Source organism: Lates calcarifer, unplaced genomic scaffold (genome assembly GCF_001640805.2).
Source record: "Lates calcarifer isolate ASB-BC8 unplaced genomic scaffold, TLL_Latcal_v3 _unitig_374_quiver_2356, whole genome shotgun sequence".
In the NCBI taxonomy this organism is placed as follows: domain Eukaryota; kingdom Metazoa; phylum Chordata; class Actinopteri; family Centropomidae; genus Lates; species Lates calcarifer.
This window is the reverse complement of record NW_026116510.1, coordinates 32,501-42,020: the sequence shown is the minus strand read 5'-3', so window position 1 is coordinate 42,020 and position 9,520 is coordinate 32,501. Positions and strand designations below refer to the sequence as shown.

General features: G+C 44.2%; 10 non-coding genes across 10 annotated transcripts; 1 reads left to right on the top strand and 9 right to left on the bottom strand.

Moving 5' to 3' along the window:
* The first annotated feature begins 432 nt into the window (after positions 1-432).
* trnam-cau (transfer RNA methionine (anticodon CAU)) lies at positions 433-505 on the top strand. Its single transcript has one exon. It is a non-coding gene; the product is annotated as a tRNA-Met (tRNA).
* Positions 506-1,566: 1,061 nt separating this feature from the next.
* trnaa-ugc (transfer RNA alanine (anticodon UGC)) lies at positions 1,567-1,638 on the bottom strand. The gene has a single exon. It is a non-coding gene; the product is annotated as a tRNA-Ala (tRNA).
* A 451-nt stretch (positions 1,639-2,089) lies between these two features.
* Positions 2,090-2,161, bottom strand: trnag-gcc (transfer RNA glycine (anticodon GCC)). Its single transcript has one exon. It is a non-coding gene; the product is annotated as a tRNA-Gly (tRNA).
* Positions 2,162-2,980: 819 nt separating this feature from the next.
* trnas-aga (transfer RNA serine (anticodon AGA)) lies at positions 2,981-3,063 on the bottom strand. The gene has a single exon. It is a non-coding gene; the product is annotated as a tRNA-Ser (tRNA).
* A 1,115-nt stretch (positions 3,064-4,178) lies between these two features.
* On the bottom strand, positions 4,179-4,250 carry trnag-ucc (transfer RNA glycine (anticodon UCC)). Its single transcript has one exon. It is a non-coding gene; the product is annotated as a tRNA-Gly (tRNA).
* A 452-nt stretch (positions 4,251-4,702) lies between these two features.
* Positions 4,703-4,774, bottom strand: trnaa-ugc (transfer RNA alanine (anticodon UGC)). The gene has a single exon. It is a non-coding gene; the product is annotated as a tRNA-Ala (tRNA).
* A 453-nt stretch (positions 4,775-5,227) lies between these two features.
* trnag-gcc (transfer RNA glycine (anticodon GCC)) lies at positions 5,228-5,298 on the bottom strand. The gene has a single exon. It is a non-coding gene; the product is annotated as a tRNA-Gly (tRNA).
* A 2,559-nt stretch (positions 5,299-7,857) lies between these two features.
* Positions 7,858-7,929, bottom strand: trnaa-ugc (transfer RNA alanine (anticodon UGC)). Its single transcript has one exon. It is a non-coding gene; the product is annotated as a tRNA-Ala (tRNA).
* A 452-nt stretch (positions 7,930-8,381) lies between these two features.
* trnag-gcc (transfer RNA glycine (anticodon GCC)) lies at positions 8,382-8,452 on the bottom strand. The gene has a single exon. It is a non-coding gene; the product is annotated as a tRNA-Gly (tRNA).
* Positions 8,453-9,280: 828 nt separating this feature from the next.
* On the bottom strand, positions 9,281-9,362 carry trnas-aga (transfer RNA serine (anticodon AGA)). Its single transcript has one exon. It is a non-coding gene; the product is annotated as a tRNA-Ser (tRNA).
* Between the last annotated feature and the right edge of the window lie 158 nt (positions 9,363-9,520).

The following is a 9,520-nucleotide window of genomic DNA, read 5'->3' as shown; positions in this document are numbered from 1 at the left end:
GGGCCTCATACATGCAAAGCATGCGCTCTACCACTGATAAAGATTTTTTTAGATTATAATCCGTTACTGTGTTTTCTTTACTGAGTGAGCAATATTCTACTAGCTTCTATATAGAACAGAATAGAATATCAGTGACATCCCAGTGACATCTTTATGACCACATCAAAACGTCAAAGTTTTTATCTCTTCATATAAACATGGACATATTGGCCAGCTGCATCAGAAACCAAAAGTGTTCATAGAGAACAGCCATGCAGGAGTTGCAACTCACGCGTCATTTTACTGCTTTACTGTTCAACAAAACTCCCTGTCTGTATGGTTTGTCACATAAGAACTGTATCATTTCAACATACTTGCACCACAATCAGCAACACAGTAAGTCACCTCCTTCTTTTGATTCCTGCTATCTCCTCTGTACCAGCTGCACTGTGGGCCTCGTTGGCGCAGTAGGCAGCGCGTCAGTCTCATAATCTGAAGGTCGTGAGTTCGAGCCTCACACGGGGCAAATGTTTAGGTACGTGTTCATTATGTAGACAGAACAATGAGAAACTGAGAACAGTGTGTTGGATGTTGTAGAGAAGACACCGGGGAAATCAGTGCAGTCGCAGTTTGGGACACAGAGTTGTCCCAGTCCCAGTATGTTTTGTCAGAACTGCTTGTCTGTGCATGGATCTGTACATGCTCAAATCTGTTCATCTAATGCCAACAGAAAATGCAGATATAATGTGTACTGGTGCATCTCAAACACACGTGGAAAGTGAAAATTTCACCACTGAACTAAGTTTCCCAGTTACACTGAAAATGTGCATATGATTTTTATATTGTGGATGAGCCAAAGTCATTTCAGACTGTAATAACCATTCAATTTAACAACAGCCCTGTTCAGTATGAAACCTGAATATGATCCTGTTACTTGTCAACTTGTACCCATCAACCATACCATACAGCTCATAACTCTCATAACAGCAAAAAACAAGACGAGCACTGATCCTACAATAAAGTTAGCGTACGCTGTACTGTGAGCATTCCGCAGAAAGAAAAACTATTGCGATGGCGGGAATCGAACCCGGGTCAACTGCTTGGAAGGCAGCTATGCTCACCACTATACCACCATCGCAGTGGAAAACAAGGAATTCCACTGCAGAGTCAGCAGTTTGTGTCAGGAATTCCACAGGAGAGGAGAGAGGGAAAGAGAAGGAGGAGGGGCAGCAAACATGTTGCAGCTGTGACAGATCACCATCACCACCAAACAAAAACTACAACTGTACTCTCATTGCTACTACTCTGGAGAGAGGTGCTTATATTTTTCAGTCCACCCCATCTTTTGGTACAATGGGGATCCATTCCTCTAGTACAGTTCCAGAGACTTGTACAGTTTCTACAATATCAATCTCTGTGCAACAAAGCTGTTCTGGCAGCACATGGGGCTCAAACTCTTACTAAGACGCCTCAGACATTGATTTTACCTGTACTCTGTCATCCATCTGTGACTTTGGCTGTTATTTACAGTTTCTTCAGCAGATCTCCACCCTCTACGTGATGTGTAGTTGTCAACATAAAGGCTGATGGAGATGCCGGGGATTGAACCCGGGGCCTCATACATGCAAAGCATGCGCTCTACCACTGAGCTACATCCCCTCTGCAAACACACAGGAGACATCAGACACACACAGAACAGCACAACTGACTGAATTATTAGCGATGCCTAACCAGGTGATTTAACCCCCATTCACACCTCGAGCCGTGTGACCCTAACGACTCACATGACGTCAAGGTGGGCAACGACCGACCAACGAGTCACACCTGGGCTCATGTGAGCCAAACGACTCGCTTGACCGTGTCAAAATGGCCTGACGTGGTCACAACTACACTTAAGGATTGTGTGTCCTCCTGCACCCCTCAATATTAAAACACCTTAATCATATTAGTAGATGATTTTCACTTTTGATAAAGACAAAGCACAAATCATGATGGTCTATAGTAACGCTAAGCTACATGATTACAAGATCTAGGTTACAAGGTGCACTGCAATTCACATTGCATTAAACACATGTTTGAACATGTACAACTACACTGAATAAAAAGCTGTTGCATTGGCCGGGAATCGAACCCGGGCCTCCCGCGTGGCAGGCGAGAATTCTAACCACTGAACCACCAATGCTCACATGACCACACTTTGTAACCACTGCGCTGACGGAGGCCTTCACAAGAGTATTTTCTTATTGTCAAAGTTTGGTGGGGGATCTTTATAAGATTATGTGATCTCCTTCGAGGACAATAATGTCCACTTTTTGGATAGAGAGGACAGATGGTTTGAGAGAGGTGTAGAAGAGGCCATCTATGTCCATCTGGAACATCCATCTTTAAACAGAGGTGGTGGCCTACAACGATCAGCCAACTGTAACAAGACCTTGAGATCCTTAACCAGGTGATTTAACCCCATTCACACCTCGAGCCATGTGAAGAAAGTCCTCCAAACAGCATTCTGTTGCAATAATCACTCATCGCTCTGGTGTATGGCAGGATTTGAACTGCTGATAAAGACACTGAACTAACATACTGCAGCTGAATTGGCAGAGCCACAGTTCTGTGAATGGTTTTATCACAACTGAGAATGTATAATAGACAGGTAAATGTATTTAATATTAGTTATGTTCAAAACACCATGTGGGATAAGGTCAATTTTAAACTGGTGTGTTTATAATGGATTAGCCACTTCTGTTTAGACTAAGTATAATAAGTAGAGGGAGGAGGAGTGGAGAAGAGGAGGAGCTTGAGAGAGGTGTAAAACAAACACAACAGAGGTGGTGGCCTACAACGATCAGCCAACTGTAACACGACTTCAGATCCTTAACCAGGTGATTTAACCCCATTCACACCTCGAGCCATGTGACCCTAACGACTCACAGGTGGAGCAACGACCGACCAACGAGTCACACCTGGGCCAAACAACTTGCTTGACCATGTCAAAATGGTCTGACGTTGTCGGCAGGATTCGAACCTGCGCGGGGAGACCCCAATGGATTTCTAGTCCATCGCCTTAAACCACTCGGCCACGACAACTACATAATTGTTAGCGATTGTGTGTCCTCCTGCACCCCTCAATGGAGATGCCGGGGATTGAACCCTGGGCCTCATACATGCAAAGCATGCGCTCTACCACTGATAAAGATTTTTTTTAGATTATAATCCGTTACTGTGTTTTCTTTACTGAGTGAGCAATATTCTACTAGCTTCTATATAGAACAGAAATAGAATATCAGTGACATCCCAGTGACATCTTTATGACCACATCAAAACGTCAAAGTTTTTATCTCTTCATATAAACATGGACATATTGGCCAGCTGCATCAGAAACCAAAAGTGTTCATAGAGAACAGCCATGCAGGAGTTGCAACTCACGCGTCATTTTACTGCTTTACTGTTCAACAAAACTCCCTGTCTGTATGGTTTGTCACATAAGAACTGTATCATTTCAACATACTTGCACCACAATCAGCAACACAGTAAGTCACCTCCTTCTTTTGATTCCTGCTATCTCCTCTGTACCAGCTGCACTGTGGGCCTCGTTGGCGCAGTAGGCAGCGCGTCAGTCTCATAATCTGAAGGTCGTGAGTTCGAGCCTCAACACGGGCAAATGTTTAGGTACGTGTTCATTATGTAGACAGAACAATGAGAAACTGAGAACAGTGTGTTGGATGTTGTAGAGAAGACACCGGGGAAATCAGTGTGTCGCAGTTGGGACACAGAGTTGTCCCAGTCCCAGTATGTTTGTCAGAACTGCTTGTCTGTGCATGGATCTGTACATGCTCAAATCTGTTCATCTAATGCCAAAGAAAATGCAGATATAATGTGTACTGGTGCAATCTCAAACACACGTGGAAAGTGAAAATTTCACCACTGGAACTAAGTTTCCCAGTTACACTGAAAATGTGCATATGATTTTTATATTGTGGATGAGCCAAAGTCATTTCAGACTGTAATAACCATTCAATTTAACAACAAGCCCTGTTCAGTATGAAACCTGAATATGATCCTGTTACTTGTCAACTTGTACCCATCAACCCATACCATACAGCTCATAACTCTCATAACAGCAAAAAACAAGACGAGCACTGATCCTACAATAAAGTTAGCGGTACGCTGTACTGTGAGCATTCCGCAGAAAGAAAAACTATTGCGATGGCCGGGAATCGAACCCGGGTCAACTGCTTGGAAGGCAGCTATGCTCACCACTATACCACCATCGCAGTGGAAAAACAAGGAATTCCACTGCAGAGTCAGCAGTTTGTGTCAGGAATTCCACAGGAGAGGAGAGAGGGAAAAGAGAAGGAGGAGGGGCAGCAAACATGTTGCAGCTGTGACAGATCACCATCACCACCAAACAAAAACTACAACTGTACTCTCATTGCTACTACTCTGGAGAGAGGTGCTTATATTTTTCAGTCCACCCCATCTTTTGGTACAATGGGGATCCATTCCTCTAGTACAGTTCCAGAGACTTGTACAGTTTCTAACAATATCAATCTCTGTGCAACAAAGCTGTTCTGGCAGCACATGGGGCTCAAACTCTTACTAAGACGCCTCAGACATTGATTTTACCTGTACTCTGTCATCCATCTGTGACTTTGGCTGTTATTTACAGTTTCTTCAGCAGATCTCCACCCTCTACGTGATGTGTAGTTGTCAACATAAAGGCTGATGGAGATGCCGGGGATTGAACCCGGGGCCTCATACATGCAAAGCATGCGCTCTACCACTGAGCTACATCCCTCTGCAAACACACAGGAGACATCAGACACACACAGAACAGCACAACTGACTGAATTATTAGCGATGCCTAACCAGGTGATTTAACCCCATTCACACCTCGAGCCGTGTGACCCTAACGACTCACATGACGTCAAGGTGGGGCAACGACCGACCAACGAGTCACACCTGGGCTCATGTGAGCCAAACGACTCGCTTGACCGTGGTCAAAATGGCCTGACGTGGTCACAACTACACTTAAGGATTGTGGTGTCCTCCTGCACCCCTCAATATTAAAACACCTTATCATATTAGTAGATGATTTTCAACTTTGATAAAGACAAAGCACAAAATCATGATGGTCTATAGTAACGCTAAGCTACATGATTACAAGATCTAGGTTACAAGGTGCACTGCAATTCACATTGCATTAAACACATGTTTGAACATGTACAACTACACTGAATAAAAAGCCTGTTGCATTGGCCGGGAATCGAACCCGGGCCTCCCGCGTGGCAGGCGAGAATTCTACCACTGAACCACCAATGCTCACATGACCACACTTTGTAACCACTGCGCTGACGGAGGCCTTCACAAGAGTATTTTCTTATTGTCAAAGTTTGGTGGGGATCTTTATAAGATTATGTGATCTCCTTCGAGGACAATAATGTCCACTTTTTGGATAGAGAGGACAGATGGTTTGAGAGAGGTGTAGAAGAGGCCATCTATGTCCATCTGGAACATCCATCTTTAAACAGAGGTGGTGGCCCTACAACGATCAGCCAACTGTAACAAGACCTTGAGATCCTTAACCAGGTGATTTAACCCCATTCACACCTCGAGCCATGTGAAGAAAGTCCTCCAAACAGCCTTCTGTTGCAATATCACTCATCCGCTCTGGTGTATGGCAGGATTTGAACTGCTGATAAAGACACTGAACTAACATACTGCAGCTGAATTGGCAGAGCCACAGTTCTGTGAATGGTTTATCACAACTGAGAATGTATAATAGACAGGTAAATGTATTTAATATTAGTTATGTTCAAAACACATGTGGGATAAGGTCAATTTTAAACTGGTGTGTTTATAATGGATTAGCCACTTCTGTTTAGACTAAGTATAATAAGTAGAGGGAGGAGGAGTGGAGAAGAGGAGGAGCTTGAGAGAGGTGTAAAACAAACACAACAGAGGTGGTGGCCTACAACGATCAGCCAACTGTAACACGACTTCAGATCCTTAACCAGGTGATTTAACCCCATTCACACTCGAGCCATGTGACCCTAACGACTCACAGGTGGAGCAACGACCGACACGAGCACAACTGAGTCACACTGTGGCCAAACAACTTGCTTGACCATGTCAAAATGGTCTGACGTTGTCGGCAGGATTCGAACCTGCGCGGGGAGACCCCAATGGATTTCTAGTAATCGCCAAATCGCCCGTTAAACCATACATCGGCCACGGACCAACTACATATAATTGTTAGCGATTGTGTGTCCCCTCACTGGTGCACGCCCTCAATGGTAGATGCCAGGGGATTGAACCCTGGGCCTCATACATGCAAAGCATGCGCTCTACCACTGATAAAGATTTTTTTAGATTATAATCCGTTACTGGTGTTTTCTTTACTGAGTGAGCAATATTCTACTAGCTTCTATATAGAACAGAATAGAATATCAGTGACATCCAGTGACATCTTTATGACCACATCAAAACGTCAAAGTTTTTATCTCTTCATATAAACATGGACATATTGGCCAGCTGCATCAGAAACCAAAAGTGTTCATAGAGAACAGCCATGCAGGAGTTGCAACTCACGCGTCATTTTACTGCTTTACTGTTCAACAAACTCCCTGTCTGTATGGTTTGTCACATAAGAACTGTATCATTTCAACATACTTGCACCACAATCAGCAACACAGTAAGTCACCTCCTTCTTTTGATTCCTGCTATCTCCTCTGTACCAGCTGCACTGTGGGCCTCGTTGGCGGCAGTAGGCAGCGCGTCAGTCTCATAATCTGAAGGTCGTGAGTTCGAGCCTCACACGGGGCAAATGTTTAGGTACGTGTTCATTATGTAGACAGAACAATGAGAAACTGAGAACAGTGTGTTGGATGTTGTAGAGAAGACCGGGATCAGTGCAGTCGCAGTTTGGGACCAGAGTGTCCCAGTCCAGTATGTTTTGTCAGAACTGCTTGTCTGTGCATGGATCTGTACATGCTCAAATCTGTTCATCTAATGCCAACAGAAAATGCAGATATAATGTGTACTGGTGCATCTCAAACACACGTGGAAAGTGAAAATTTCACCACTGAACTAAGTTTCCCAGTTACACTGAAAATGTGCATATGATTTTTATATTGTGGATGAGCCAAAGTCATTTCAGACTGTAATAACCATTCAATTTAACAACAGCCTGTTCAGTATGAAACCTGAATATGATCCTGTTACTTGTCAACTTGTACCCATCAACCATACCATACAGCTCATAACTCTCATAACAGCAAAAAAACAAGACGAGCACTGATCCTACAATAAAGTTAGCGTACGCTGTACTGTGAGCATTCCGCAGAAAGAAAAACTATTGCGATGGGCCGGGAATCGACCCGGGGTCAACTGCTTGGAAGGCAGCTATGCTCACCACTATACCACCATCGCAGTGGCAAAACAAGGAATTCCACTGCAGAGTCAGCAGTTTGTGTCAGGAATTCCACAGGAGAGGAGAGAGGGAAAGAGAAGGAGGAGGGGCAGCAAACATGTTGCAGCTGTGACAGATCACCATCACCACCAAACAAAAACTACAACTGTACTCTCATTGCTACTACTCTGGAGAGAGGTGCTTATATTTTTCAGTCCACCCCATCTTTTGGTACAATGGGATCCATTCCTCTAGTACAGTTCCAGAGACTTGTACAGTTTCTACAATATCAATCTCTGTGCAACAAAGCTGTTCTGGCAGCACATGGGGCTCAAACTCTTACTAAGACGCCTCAGACATTGATTTTACCTGTACTCTGTCATCCATCTGTGACTTTGGCTGTTATTTACAGTTTCTTCCAGCAGATCTCCACCCTCTACGTGATGTGTAGTTGTCAACATAAAGGCTGATGGAGATGCCGGGGATTGAACCCGGGGCCTCATACATGCAAAGCATGCGCTCTACCACTGAGCTACATCCCCTCTGCAAACACACAGGAGACATCAGACACACACAGAACAGCACAACTGACTGAATTATTAGCGATGCCTAACCAGGTGATTTAACCCCATTCACACCTCGAGCCGTGTGACCCTAACGACTCACATGACGTCAAGGTGGGGCAACGACCGACCAACGAGTCACACCTGGGCTCATGTGAGCCAAACGACTCGCTTGACCGTGTCAAAATGGCCTGACGTGGTCACAACTACACTTAAGGATTGTGTGTCCTCCTGCACCCCTCAATATTAAAACACCTTATCATATTAGTAGATGATTTTCACTTTTGATAAAGACAAAGCACAAAATCATGATGGTCTATAGTAACGCTAAGCTACATGATTACAAGATCTAGGTTACAAGGTGCACTGCAATTCACATTGCATTAAACACATGTTTGAACGTGTACAACTACACTGAATAAAAAGCCTGTTGCATTGGCCGGGAATCGAACCCGGGCCTCCCGCGTGGCAGGCGAGAATTCTACCACTGAACCACCAATGCTCACATGACCACACTTTGTAACCACTGCACTGACGGAGGCCTTCACAAGAGTATTTTCTTATTGTCAAAGTTTGGTGGGGGATCTTTATAAGATTATGTGATCTCCTTCGAGGACAATAATGTCCACTTTTTTGGATAGAGAGGACAGATGGTTTGAGAGAGGTGTAGAAGAGGCCATCTATGTCCATCTGGAACATCCATCTTTAAACAGAGGTGGTGGCTACAACGATCAGCCAACTGTAACAAGACCTTGAGATCCTTAACCAGGTGATTTAACCCCATTCACACCTCGAGCCATGTGAAGAAAGTCCTCCAAACAGCCTTCTGTTGCAATATTACTCATCCGCTCTGGTGTATGGCAGGATTTGAACTGCTGATAAAGACACTGAACTAACATACTGCAGCTGAATTGGCAGAGCCACAGTTCTGTGAATGGTTTATCACAACTGAGAATGTATAATAGACAGGTAAATGTATTTAATATTAGTTATGTTCAAAACACCATGTGGGATAAGGTCAATTTTAAACTGGTGTGTTTATAATGGATTAGCCACTTCTGTTTAGACTAAGTATAATAAGTAGAGGGAGGAGGAGTGGAGAAGAGGAGGAGCTTGAGAGAGGTGTAAAACAAACACAACAGAGGTGGTGGCCTACAACGATCAGCCAACTGTAACACGACTTCAGATCCTTAACCAGGTGATTTAACCCCATTCACACCTCGAGCCATGTGACCCTAACGACTCACAGGTGGAGCAACGACCGACCAACGAGTCACACCTGGGCTCATGTGAGCCAAACAACTTGCTTGACCATGTCAAAATGGTCTGACGTTGTCGGCAGGATTCGAACCTGCGCGGGGAGACCCCAATGGATTTCTAGTCCATCGCCTTAACCACTCGGCCACGACAACTACATAATTGTTAGCGATTGTGTGTCCTCCTGCACCCCTCAATATTAAAAATCTTCATCATATTAGTAGATGATTTTACTTTGATAAAGACAAAGCACAAAATCATGATGGTATATAGTAACGCTAAGCTACATGATTACAAGATCTAGGTTACAAGG